Raw genomic sequence first — 13,584 nt, 5'->3', positions numbered from 1 at the left:
ACTTCGGAACCTTGGTCAACCCCTTAGTTCTGAAAGACTGGCAGTGAAGAGGATCCTCATGTGTCCACACGAGGAACCTAGTGGACACACTCGGCAGGGGACCGCAGAGCCTGAGGGGGACACGCAGCACTGTGCAGCTGGCCCCGATTGAGAGACGTGGTAACAAAACACACACCGGATTCCCAGGACTTAGAAACAAAGACCGCCTCGTGAATACATTTTATTTTGATTGCATGTTGACGTGATATTCTGGATATATGGGGTTAAATGAACTGTGTTATTAAAATTAATGTCACCTGCTTCTTTTTACTTTCGCATGCAGCTACTGGAAAATTTTACATTTCATACATGGCCAGCCTTACCCTCCTGCCAAACAACGCTGCACTAGAACCTTCACCGCGAGTGTGCCCTTCCTTTGGCAGAGATGAGGCAGAAGGGCAGGGGGTCCCCGTTATGTTTTGGTGGGTGATGGTGAAGAAGTAAGCCTGACACTGTGCCAAGGCTCAGGGAAGGTAGATCAGCAACCTCAGTGGTGCTGAAAGCGAGCACCAGAATCTAATTTGGAAAAGCAAGTTCCAGGTTTTTCTGATTTATTTAGATTGTAAATGGATCCGGGATGGCTACAGGAGATTACAGCTGGGGGAATGTGGAGACCCCCCGCCAGGTCGACTCAGTGGGACACCCAATTTGAATTCCAGATAAACAACAGTGTTTTTATGTAAGTATATCCCCAGAGACCACTGTCCATTTTTATTTACTAAACGTGACAACGCTAACTAGAATGAGAAAAAGCCTGCACCAGGGAAAGGAGATGCTGGGCTGAAAAAATAGCAAAGGCCTTTTTAGGAACGTAACTCTGGAGCCAAGTTTCTTGGGTTCCAATCCTAGGCTGGCCATTTAAATTGTGTGATGCTGAGTCAATGACTTAACCCCTCTGTGACTTGGTCTCCACATCTGTAACATGGGTATAATCCTACAATTTACCATGTTAGATTTAAATAAGTTACTACTGCCTACTAGCACACTTAGCTACCACAAGGTCAGTTTCCCCTTAGTTACTCAGCTGTGTTTTCTGCAGCTGCCCATTGGTTCTCTGCAGGGTCTTTGCACCACCCCCCCCACCCCTGTCAGTCGTCAGTCCTGTCCCCTCTTAGGTCCCTCCTGTGTTGGGGGGGGGACAGTGGAAACCGCGGTAGACAGCACCACCTTGAGTCGAATTCCTCCCCTTTCGAAGGAAGCCCGGTTCTCCATTCTTTCCTATTCCCGGACCATTTCTGGGCAACGGGGCTATTTTCACTTGGGCTCAAGTTAACGTCTCGGGGAGATTCTCCAGCGCGTGGGAAGGTCCCGGATGCGTGGGCAGTTCGCCCCGCGATCTAGCTGAGGGCCCTGCTCGAGCCCGCGTCTCCAAAGGCAGGCGTGTAGTTAGAGGTTAGCACAGGTCTTTCCAGCAAAAAGGTCGGTGTTTTTAGACCCTGGCGAGCCTTCTCAAAGCAGATAAAAGAAAACATTTATTAACGTGTCTTTATGAGGAGAGCCCCCAGCGGGGCTGTTTCAAGCCCCGAGGAACACTTGGCTCCCCCCAGCTCAGAGGGAGAAGAAAAAAAAAGCAGAAAAGAGGCAAGGATTCTCTTCGTTTACAGCCAAGTGGACCTAATCGATGGCCCTTCTGACTTTATTGCGATAATTGATTTATTAGCGATGCTTCCCACCCACACCCCTCGTTTGTGTGTTGCACACATACACACTCGCACGCAAGGCTCTGGCTCGCGTCCCTCCCTCATTTCCAGCTCCTGGGCGAATCTCACAGCTGTTTCAACTCTCCGCCAAAGGCGAGCAGGAGCGAGTGTGTCGGGTGAGTGTGCGTCCGTGTCCGGCGAGGGTGCGCGCTCGGCGCCGGGAGCGCGGCCAGCCGGGTCCCGCGGCTTTGGGAGGCCGAAAGCTGCCGGGACCACACTTCTCCACCGCTGCCCTGTCCAGAGCCAGACTTAGGGGCCAGGGCCACACTCAGGGGGCAGCAGGCCCGGACCAGGCGGACCACGCGTCCCACCTGCGAGAGGTAAAAGGCTCGCGTGCAGGGGACTTAGGGAGGGCGCCGTGGCGGGGTCTTTCGTCCGCGGCTCCCAGCCCCCCGCGGCTCCGAGTCTGGCACTCCCCGCTCCGGAGTGCCCTCGCCTCCCCCCCTGCGCGGAGGCAGGCAGGACGGCGGGCGGGCCCGGCCGCGCCGTGCCAAGGGGCTGGCTCAGGCTGCGCTGCCCGGCGGCCGGGACGATGTAAGACTGGCCCGGGCGGGGCGCGGACCCGGACTTTGGCGAGGGCGGCGCGCCAGGGCTGGGGCTGGGGGCGGTGGCTGGCGGCGGAGCCGCTGGGCGGAGGGACGGGCGGAGGCGGAGGGCGGGAGGAGGAGCAGCAGCCGCACTCGCTGAGGATGCAGCAGCGGCGGCGGCAGAAGCAGCAGCAGCAGCGGCGCGGAGTCCCCTGCTCCCCGCGGCCCGGCTGGGCTGCGGCAGAGGCGGCGCCCCGTGCCGGTTGAGGCCACGGAGGGGTCGTGCACACTGGTGAGTGGGGTGCTGGGGCCAGGTGGGCGGGGCAGTGGCTCCCCGTGGCCGGCGCCTGCTCCAGGGCGAGAGCGCCGCGAGCACCGCCCAGGTGAGCTGGGGCCGTTCTGACCGCCCGGTCGGGCCCCAGCTCAGCGTGTGGAGGTGGGACCCGGCGAACGGCAGGGAGGCTACGGCGCCAGTGGGCCCCGCGGGGGATGACCCGTTTGACCCCACTAGCGGATGGGGTACTTCCCACCTCACCCCTGACCTGAGGACGCGCCACGCGGAGCCCTGGAGGCCCCGGGAAAAGCGCGTCTGAGCCCGCCAGCTGCAGGGGGATGGCCTCCCTGACCCCTTTAAGTTTAGACCCAACAAACCGATCAGAAGCCAGACCACGTGGGGCTTGTCCAGACAGGACACGGGAAAGCGGTGGAGCGGAGCTTGGGAGTGACTGGAAACTCTCAGACATCGACAAGGCAAACAGGATTGAAAAGGCAAACTTCCTCGCCAACCAGTTCTCAGAGCCTCACAGAGGCTTACCCCCTCCTGAGGCTCCTGAGGGCTTTAGAAGTGTGGCTGCGATTTCTAGGAGTGCACTTTAAAAACAAACATTTTTTGTAGTAGTCCATTCATTCATTCTACAAGCATTAGTGGGGCGCCTGGTGGTTCCAGGCACTGAGTTTTGTTCCAGGGAGATGTGAGGAACAGAGCCTGCTTCCTGAGCACCAAATGCTGTGGGTCTACTTTCAGGGCAGCCTGGAAGAAAAATGCAGTCTTAGGTGGGAAAAGAGTAAGGAGACACCCGAAAACATTAGTTTGGCACAGTGATATCTGTCTGAAATTCCCCACCTGTCCGAAGTCTGAAGGCCATGCCCAGCCCCTGCACACAGTAGGTGCCTGCACACAGTATGACAGCGGAGACCTTCATTTTGACCATCCTCATCCTCCTTATCCCCCTTCTTGAAAGTTCTTATTTGTTCCCTCCCCCCTTCTCCTCTCTGGCCAGTCTTTCCTGCAGCTTGTTTTAATCACTTTTTGAGTTAAAAGTCAATATTTAATTAACCAAGTAATTACATTCAGCTTACGTCTGAATCTGGCATTTGCACATCTGTGCGTGTCAGGACACCCTCTCTCGCGCCCCTCCATCTGTCCCCTGCCTCTCTCCCACAGAGCGGTCCCCCTCCTGAGGGACACAGACAGGAGGCTGCTCTGGAGCAGGTTCTCTGGGGGGACCGAGAAGCAGGTGGGATGATGGGCTTTTTCTGGAGGACTCCCGGCGCCTCTCCCCGGAGCAGGGAGACTTACTCTTGTCTCGTAGTTAATAATGAAGAGCTTTCTTGCTGCATCTCCGCTCCCCATTACAGAACCACTGGAGGGTTTTAATTAAGTTAGAGCCATTCATTACATATAGGAGGAGGGTGGGGAGGACAGGCTGAAGACGGCTCACCTGGTAGGAGAGGCTTCCAGCGCTGCTTGTCCCAGGTGGTAGAGAAGAAAAGCTCATCGCAGCAGCCTGCCTGGGGTGTAATCGAGTGCTCTAGTCACAGCTCCGAGGGCGGTGGTGGCGAGCTTGGCTGCTGGCACGCTGGACACTTGCACATGAAGGACCTTCCTTTCTTGGGCCACGTTTCTGTACATAAATGTATGATGTTGGTCTAACTGCGCGGCCGAGGGTCAGTGTGGGTTTGGGTTCTGGACTTGGTGTATATTTATTGGGTTTTTAAATTTGAATTTATGGCTTTCTCTAAAACCCTAATAACATGTTAGGCTTTCAGACTTAAGGGTTGAACGAGGAGTTGATGATTAAAAACCTGAGCTCGGAGGAAGGCAGTGCGGCTGCGTGTGAGACCGTACGTGTGCACACACGTGTGGCCCCCACTCCACAGCTCCATTCGGCTGCTGTCCCGGGGACCTAGCCAATGTGTGGTTGCACATCCTCAGGCTTGAGGTGCAGCTTTTGACTTGGGAACAGCACTGTCCTCTCTTTCCCCCGCTGGATATGTTCAATGTACTTGTTTTGGCCTGCCTCAAGGGGTCAGCTTCCGGTCTGAGTCAGCCAGACTGGGAATATCACGCAACTCTATCAAGCCTGTTCGTAGCCTTCGCCCCCTTAGAAAGAGACCAAAGCCGTGCCCTGCAGGAGAACATCAGCATGTCTGATCAGCTTGTAGTGAAAAGAAAGGGCTGAGTCTAGGCTCAAGGTGATAGATAACACCACGGGTGACGATGGAGAGTGCTCTAAGCCCTTACGTGCAGAAGTCATTTAATCCACACAAACCCCTGAGGAGTAGGTGCTTTGATTGTTGTGAAAGATGAGAAGACTGAGGCACGGAGAAGACCGTGACTGGCAGACAGCGGCTCAGCGGTAGAGCCGGCATGCGAGAGGCCCTGGCTCCAGAGTTCACTCTGACCCACCGCCCTCTCCACCCTTCATGACCTTGGCCTTTTTTCCAAATGTGGGAGAAACACACGTGCAGCAGAAGAAAACACATTTAAACAATAAAACTTTGAAAGGCAGATGCCCTTCAGTAATCCCACTTCTCTCCCAAACCTCCACTGTGTGGGGGCATCTTGGGTCTGTGTTTCCTTGCGGAGGTGGGGGTGCGGTGTGCCCCGAGGAAAATAGGTAAAGGGAAATAGCAAATGCAGCTGCCAGAACCAGGGCACAAGGTCTGACGTGAAGGTTCATTCCCCCTGAAAACCTGGGTACAGTGGCAGGAGGGTAATAATTCTCTGAGAGGTACAGCCCTCTTGTGGTGGGTGATGGAGTTGCATGGGCCTGTCCCTGGAGGGGTGGGGTGGGGCAGTCCGGGGCACTTTGGGTCCAGACAGGGCCCCGTGCGTCCAGTGGATGTGGAAGGTGGAGCCTCTCTGAGCTGACCTGAGGCCTCACCTGGCCTGCCTTCCCTGGGGCCCCTGGTGATAGGGCCTAGTGGGAAACCTGCCGCGCCCCTGATCCGGATTCAAGGCGCTATCTAATTGGAAGATCATTGAGATCATTATAATTAATTGGAATCCTGATAAATGGCACGATGGCCTAATTGGGGTGGTTGCTAGGGAACTAGGCCTCACTTGGAGGCAAAAAACAGAAGAGGCCGTGGGCTGGCCGCAGTTGGGCAGCAGGGCTCCGGCCCAGCAGCTCGTGGGAGGGGAGCGGGCTTTGCGCACATCTGCTAGCGTTTACTGAGCAGCTGCTGTGTGCAGGTTGCAAATGGACACCAGTCAGGGATATTTTCTTGTGGGGACCACAGAGTAATCGGGACCCTTTCTGCCGTAAGCACAGAAAGAGGGGAAAATCCCAACCGAGCATAAGGAGAAACGAAGGGGACTTGTCGGCTTTCGTAACTAAAGATGCTAAGGTCCAGCTTCAGGCAGAACTGGAGCCGGGTCTCAGATTCTGCCACGAGAATCCATCCCTCTCCCTCTGAGGGGCTGGCTTTTCTCTCCAGCTCTGAGAGGTGTGCAGGCCTCGGCCCGCAGTCAGGAGAACCAGACTGCCTGGCTGCCTGCCCGGCAGTGGGGTCTGGGGAGTGTTACTGAGGCTTTCTGTGCCCCAGTGTTCTCATCAGCAGACGATGGTGACCAGAGCACCTGTCTGCCAGTTCGTGTGGTAAAGGATGAAATGAGATCATCAATGTCAAGTGCTTAGCCCTGCGTCTGACACAGGCCAGCCCTCTGTGAATATTGGTTGTTACCATAATTGAGGTGTCCTCTCTGGTGTAAGTCCGGGGGAAAGAACAAGACTCTTTCAGTTGCTCACCCAAGCCCTCAGCACCTCTCTGATTGGACAGTATTATGTCATGTGCTCACTCCAAACCAATCACTGGCTGAGAAGGTCAAGCCCCAGCAGTGAGCCTGGGCCAGGCTCCCAAAGCTCCATTCTGGAGCTGAGGGCAGATTGACTGGCCCCTAAAGCCCTGTAGGGGTCCCAGGGAAAGGGAGGCTAGTTGCTAGGGAAGCAGATAGCCCATGCCTACAGTGAGAAGGACACTAATGTGAGAGATGACGGGCAGATGGACCTGTCTGTTTGGTTGAGGTGGGGACCCTGGAAACAGCTGCTGGGGGTGCAGCTTCCCCTCCCTCTATCCACTGGGGTCAGCAGGCATTGGAGGCCTGACGTTTCTGCCGCAGTGTCCGAAACATGCGGGCTGGCCTTGATTCTGTACTTGCCGATGGTGGCCTGGGGCAGTGTTTGCCTAACTAACCTTCCACCATGAGAATCACCTGGCAGTGTTTGTTGAAAAAAATGAAATGCCCCAGCTCTGCTGAGTCCAACTCCCAGTGACGGCCCTGAACGCTGGGGAGTGAGCCAGAGGGCCTCGGTGTTTCGTACCAGCAGCAAGGTCTGGGAAAGAGGGCCCTGGAGTGTGCATATTTTGTCTTCCTCCCAGGGACCCCCGGAAGGCAGGTCAAAGGCTGCAAATGAGGTCAGAGATGTAAAGGCGTTGGAGGAAGTGCTGGGCAGAATAAGACCACATCCCTGTCATTGGTCAGCGCGCCCGGGTTTATCGAGCAGCTACTGTGTGCCAGGCCCTGTGTGAGGCATTGGGATGCCCAGGAGAGGACCTGCTGCCGTGGAACCCACATTCCAAAGTGGAGAAGCGGTTAATACAAAAACAAGGCCACAGAAGAGGCTCTTTCAGAAAGTGGCAAGCACTACGGTGGAAACAATATTGATCTGCTAGAAAATGACCACCTGATTTGGGGGGCGTGGAATTGTGACAGGCAGTGAGGGGAGGCCTCTGGAGCGATGACCTGAGTTTTGAGAATGGGTCGGCCTTGGGAAGATGTGGAGGAAGAGCATCCCAGGTAGAGGGAACAGCCGGCGCAAAGCCCTAGGGGCGGAGAGGAACAGCCTGTCCCGTTCAGACACACGTAGAAGTCCTGTGGGGTGAAGGGTAGTGAATAAGCAGGAAGGAGGAGGGTGGTCTGTGATGAGAAACACCAGCCATGGTGAGAAGCTCAGATTTTAGTTTAAATGACACGGGAAACCACTGGAGAGTTTCAAGTCAAAGATGACAGGATTTGCATTTTTCAAAAGACCTCTGTGCCCACTTGGGGAAGTACGCTCACCAGTGGGAGGTGGCACCTGAGGAGGGGAGAGCTCACCGTGGCCTGGGTGGGGGTGGTACGTATCAGTGGACATCAGAGTGATGTAGGCCGAAGGCAGAGCCAGCGGAACTTTCTGGTGGTTTGAATATTCAGTAAGAGGGAAGGAACTGTTTCTCAACCAAGGTGACTCTGCCCCTCAGGGGACATTCGGCAACGTCTGGAGACATTGTTTGTCAGGGAAGGAGGTGCTACCGGCACCTAGTGAGGAGAGGCCGCTGCCTGATGCTGCTAAACCCCTTGCGGTGCAGCAAAGAGTTGAAGGCGAGGGGGCCCCCTGGTGTGTGGGGAATTCTAAACACAGAACCCCGGCAGAGGAGGTCTGGGGGACGGGATCCAGAATTCAGCTGTGGAAACTTCAGGTTTGAAAGGACGCTCAACCTGGGTGTCTGGTGGCTCAGTGGGTGCCGGATGCCCACGTCTGGAGCTGGTTGGAGCTGGCAGCCTAGATCTGGGTGTCCTGGGCGCATCTGTGTCATTTGAAGGCACGGGGCGAACATCATTATCCAAGGAGAATGTGTGTTGTTCTCTGGTGCGGTTTTCTCCCTCCTTCCTCCTCACCCCCCCCCCCCCAGGCCTGTCATACATCTATTTGATGAGTATTTTTAGCACAGCCCACATGTTCACCTCTTTATGGCACTCCTGAGAAAGTCCCAAAGGCGCAGGCTGAGCCTCCCCTTGTCCATCTCCTTGTTGCTCAGTGATTAGCAGACAGCTAAATACGCAGAACTCTGCCACAGATGCCTTTGGGAAATTGCTGAAGGTCACGCAGGATCTTGGGCCTTGTGGGCCGTATGATGACTCCTGCTGGCACAGTCTTTGGAGCTTCTCCAGCCCAGACCCAAACTTTGTGGAATTAATTCCTTCTGACCAGAGACCACCGCTGTTCGGAATTCTCCACGGAATTCTCCACGGTCTCTTAATACGATTCCGAAACACACACTGCCCAATGACCCTGGCCTCTCACATGGAGCTTCCTCTTATAAAAGGCCTGGCCCACTGCTTTGCACACCTAGGCCCTGCTTAACCCTTAAGTTAATTCTGTCCCAAACTCAGAGTCATTATGAGCAAGTCGTGTGTGTGTGTGAGAGTTGATGGGCAGGGCCATCTTGGGGGACCGTGAGCCGTGCCCAAGCTGTTTGACCAGGTGGACACCAGATGTGTGAGGGGAAGAATGTGGCCAGCAGCCCTCTCATTGGCTCCCAGTCAGCGGGTGACCCGACCCGCCTTGGTGGCCAGAAAAGGAGAACTCTTTGAAAAGAGATTGAAAACACTATCAGCCCACAGAAGTTCAGAAGACACTCACAGTCTAATGAGAACCAAACCATCCAAAACTGCTTCTGTCCTGCTCTGGAGACAAACCCTGGCCACAGGCTTCTAAACGCAGGCCACTTATCTGGACTTTTTAGGGAACAGGCAAACTTCCTAGTCTTCTTAGCAACTTGGAGTTCTAATCATTTGACTGAATCAGGATGGATTCACTGGAAGTTAGAATTCCTGGCTGAGAGTAGCGTACACAATGGAAACATTTAATTCTTACGTAACAGAGCCCAAAGCAGGAGAGCCCAGGGGCCAGTTTGTCAGTATTGTAGTGTCACTGGGGACCCAAGATCTTCCTGTCATTAGTTCCTCTGTCCTCGGCATGCCTTTGGCCTTGCTGCCTCACAGTCTCAAAATGGCTGCTGCAGCTCCAGGCATCACCTCCCATTAAAAGTGGGAATAAAGAGCAGGACTCCTTGCTGTCTCTCTTTTAATCAGGGAACAAACTCCTTCCAGGAGCATCCCTACCCCAGCAGACTTTGCTTTATGCCTCATTGGCCAAGGGTCGGTTTTTGTAGTTAATTCTAAACCAAATACAAAGGGAAATGAGCTTTTTATGTTCGACTTAGCTCAGTGGTTCCCCAAATTAGCAGGTTAGACACCCTCTTATAGCAAATACTTTTGCCAGGTTTGCCTAGAGTAAATTTATAGGTAATATAACCAATCTACACATTTTTTTTTTATCAGTAAAATACCTGGATTGTAATTTAAAAGGAAAGTGATTTATAATTAGATGTATATATGCAGCATGTAAATGCTTAGGCACGACTACATTAGGAGACGTAACGAAGCAATCAGATGCTCGCATTAGTGTGGAACCACATCAGTTCGATGGCCACACACGCAGCGAGATGTAGATGAGTGGCTTTGGCAGCTCAGCTACCGCAAACGGTACGGCCATCGGCAGTGTGATTTTTCCCGAATAGTGAGCAACCGACTGAACTTTCCAAAGGCTTTTTCACCTGTCCCAGTGCAGGACGTTAGAAGGCCGTGCTGAAAACGGACACAGCACTGTGACTTCTTCACTGTGCGGAGACCTGCAAACGATCCAGCACCCGGCTGCTCCCACTGGACGCCAGAAGCATCGCCAGTCAGTGTGAGAACCGAAAACTCCCCCCAAATTCCTGAGAACACCGCTTTGAGGGAGTGATTTCACACTGTGAGAACCACGGGCTTAGACTAATAACTGGGTGTTTTGTTGGTTTTTTTGTTTTTGTTTTTGCCAGAGCAGGGGACAGTCCCCCTTCTGAACAAAGTTGGGGTCCATTATGTTGCCCAAGGGCCACCCACAGTCTCTGCCTCAGAGTTGTCCCCAAGCTCTTCCTTGTTGACGTGATCCTGCAGTGTCCTGGTCCAGCCAAGGCAACAAACCCACGGGATTAGCATGGACCCCCCTCTCCAGCGAATGGGCTTAAGAGTTCCTGGGTCGATGTAGGTCTCAGTGGCTGCCCCCCAGGAGCAGCTGAACAAAGTACGGAGGCCTCTCGGAGAATCCGTGTGCCGCCAGGGCTGAGAGCCCGGGCTCTGGGGGCTGCCTGGTCGCAATCCCAGTGTGGCCGTGCGCCGTGGCTGGGTGCAGCTGGGCCAGTCACTCCCCTCTCCGAGCCTCGCATCCACGTCCCGTGAGTGGGGGTAACCACAGTCGCTTCCTCCCAGAGGTTTTCTGAGACACCAGAACAGGATGCGGCTCGGAGAACTTGCTCAGGAAGGCAGGGATCCTTCTTGCCGCCTTCCTAGTTCTTACTGCTCCTCTTCCCGGATCCTTCATTAGCTTTTTAAAAGTTGAGGTATAACGGACACCTTCTGTTTTAGTTACGCAACGTAACAGTTCGGTGTATGTATGTATTGCCAAGTGACCACTAGGATGAGTTTGATATCCGTCGCCTCACATGGTTACAGTTTGTTTTCTTGTGACGAGAACTTTTAAAATCTGCACTCTTAGCCACTTTCAAATAAACAGTACGGTGCTGAAAATGACGGCACTGCGCTGTACATGCACCCCCGGGACTTTCCTGTCGTGTCACTGGAATTTTGTGCTTTCCACCTCCCTCACCCAGTTTACTCACTCCTCTTACACACACACCCTCCTCTGATGTAAGTGAGGTCACACCGTGTTCATCTTCCTGTGACTTCACTGAGCATAACGCCCTCGTGGCCCATACACGTCGCAGGCGGCAGGATTTCCTCCTCCTTGAGCTGAGTTGTATTCTGTCGTGTGTGTACACCACATCCTTGCCTGTCCATCGGCCAGTCGACTCCGAGTTTCCATGTCTTGGCTGCCGTGAAGGGTGCCGCAGTGAGCATGGGCGTGCAGGTGTCTCTTCGAGTTAGTGTTTTTGTTTGGGGGATTTTGTTTGTGTTTGTTCTCGGATAAATGCCCAGAAGTGGGATTGCTGGACCATTTGGCAGTGCTCTGTGTGGTTTTGGGGGCAACCAAGTCCGTGTAGCTTTTTCAGCTGCTTTTGCACCTGGTCTTTGGTTGGTCCTTCCAGCCACCCTGCCCGTGAGAAAGGCCACTGGTCATGCCTACAGATGAGGAGAGTCCAGCTTAGAGAGCTGACAGTGGTTGAAGTTGAAGGTGTGACTGAGTGTAGAGCCCGGTTCATCCCAGGCTTCCTGAGTCAACAATCTGCACCAGGCCCACTCCCACCCTGCCCCACCCACCTCCTTCAGGCCTCAGTGAAACTACTCCAGAGAGGAGCACACCTCAGGGACTGACCTACAGGACAGGGCCCTGGCCGATCCCGGGAGCCCAAGGCAAGGCTCGTGAGGAGAGCAGAGGTCCCTAACAATCATTCTCCAGGGGAACTCTGAAAAATCCAGTTCCAGGCCTCATGTCATCCAATTAAATCGGCAACCTGGGGGCAGGGCGGCCTGGGCATCTGGGTGCTTTTTAGCTCCCAGGCGATTCCACTGTGCAGCTGAAGTTGAGGACACATGAAGCAAGAAGAGAGGTGCCAGATGGGGCGCCTTCAGCCAGGCAGTTCTGCAAAGTCCCAGAAGGGGTCCTAGGCGGTGGCAGCTCCTTGAATAAAACCCGTCCTTGCTCCCTTCTTGCTGTGTGCTCTCCCCGCAGCACCCGGTCCCCTCCTCTGTCTCCCTCCACATTCCCCAAAGCCACGCGGGCCACCTCTCTGTTCTTCGGCTGCATCAAAGCTTGTTCCAACCTCAGGGCCTTTGCACTCGCTGTTCCCCCTGCCTGGGCTGCTCTTCCTTCATAGTGTCACAGATCTGTCTCCTGGTCCTTCAGCTCTCAGCTCCAATGTCACATCCTTAGGACGTGCCTAGGATGATACCTGTTTTATGTTTCTAGCACTTACCACTCTCTCGAGTTATCTCAGTTTACTTACTGGTCCTTTGTCCTGTCTCCTCTCTCTAAAAAGTAAGCCCCATGGCCGCAGAGACCTCATCTGTCTCATTCACGCCTGCACCCCAGCACCTGGAACAAAGCCCGGCATGCTGAATGCTCAGGAAATATTTTCGGGATGAAGGAATCCAGGAACGAGGCTTGGAGATTCCTGCTGGGTCTGCACGTAGTATTTGGGAGCCTTGCTCAAGGGCAACTGCTCGGGGCATAGGAGGGAAAACCCGTTTGTCATTCCTAGGAAGCACAGGTGGCAGTGCTGAGGGATGCTTCCGCTGGGCTGGGTTTGGTGCTCATATCACCCCTCTGGCCACAGCAAGGACATCGTGCCCTGCAGATGGCTGACGGACGCTCCGGTCCTGACCGGTCTCAGGCCCCATGGGACGTGAGAGTTAATCTGGGAGATCAGCGTGGTGACGTGCTAATGAGCGTTCTCGGAGCAGAGTGTTCTGCCTGTGCCCTCAGAAAGACAACTCTGTCCACTTCAGTTGTCCCCTCCCCGAAGGGAGCTGTCACAGAGGAGACCAGCCTCTCTCGTCCCTTCTCCCCAACCCACACTCCTTCCACTCACATTTCCTGAGCACTTTCTACGTGCTGGGCGGTGTTCTGCGGTCCGGCTCCTGTGATAATGTTCTACAATGCAGGGTCTTAGCCCGCTGGGGCCACTGTTGCAGAATGGTAGGCTCTGGTGGCTTATAAACAACAGAGACTTCTTTCTCTCTCTCCTGGAGGCCAGGAAGTTCAAGGCGACCAGGGAGCCTGCTTCCCGGTTCACGTGCGCCTCCCATGGCGGAGGGCGAGGGCGCTCTCTGGAGTCTGTTTCATAAGGGCACAAACCCCATTCGTGAGGACTCCACCCTCCTGGCCTGACCACGTCCCAGACACAGCCCCTCCAGCGCACTGTTCACACCAGAGGGCTGCACTTCTGGGGACGATGCCTTGCAACTCTGTTTACAGTAACGATAGAATCTGGTAGCATTGCCTTTTTTGGTTGCCAAGCCTTTGATCATCACAACAGCCCTTTCCAGCGGGGCCTGATATTTTCACACTTGAAGAAACTCGGGCACTGTGTGTAATGGCCCTGCTCCAACTGGAGCTCCTTGAACTTGGTCATCACTGCACCATTCATGCTTGGCGGCCCCAGGAGACCAAGAATGCTTACTCATCATAGGTCATTGGTGCCCTTCCATTTGGTGGAGGAATGGGCTCTAGTCCACATCTCTTGGGGGCTCTTTGGTTGTGTTTCTGCTG

At 54.5% G+C, this 13,584-nt stretch overlaps 1 protein-coding gene across 3 annotated transcripts in view; it reads left to right on the top strand.

Annotated features, from left to right (window-relative positions):
* The first annotated feature begins 1,778 nt into the window (after positions 1 to 1,778).
* The window catches only part of SULF2 (sulfatase 2), a 97,144-nt gene continuing 85,338 nt past the window's right edge, over positions 1,779 to 13,584 (top strand). Inside the window, exon 1 of one of the 3 annotated variants that reach the window (XM_053671394.1) lies at positions 1,779 to 1,855. The gene's annotated coding sequence lies outside the window, so the exon portion shown is untranslated. Of the gene's footprint in view, positions 1,856 to 1,943; positions 2,060 to 2,431; positions 2,559 to 13,584 lie in introns of those variants that run through there. The other 2 variants (XM_053671393.1, XM_053671392.1) reach the window with 2 other exon arrangements.

This window comes from Artibeus jamaicensis, unplaced genomic scaffold, assembly GCF_021234435.1.
Source record: "Artibeus jamaicensis isolate MK-2021 breed Jamaican fruit bat unplaced genomic scaffold, CSHL_Jam_final contig_685, whole genome shotgun sequence".
In the NCBI taxonomy this organism is placed as follows: Eukaryota; Metazoa; Chordata; class Mammalia; order Chiroptera; family Phyllostomidae; genus Artibeus; species Artibeus jamaicensis.
The sequence above is the reverse complement of the archived record's forward strand: the minus strand, read 5'-3'. Positions and strand labels throughout refer to the sequence as shown.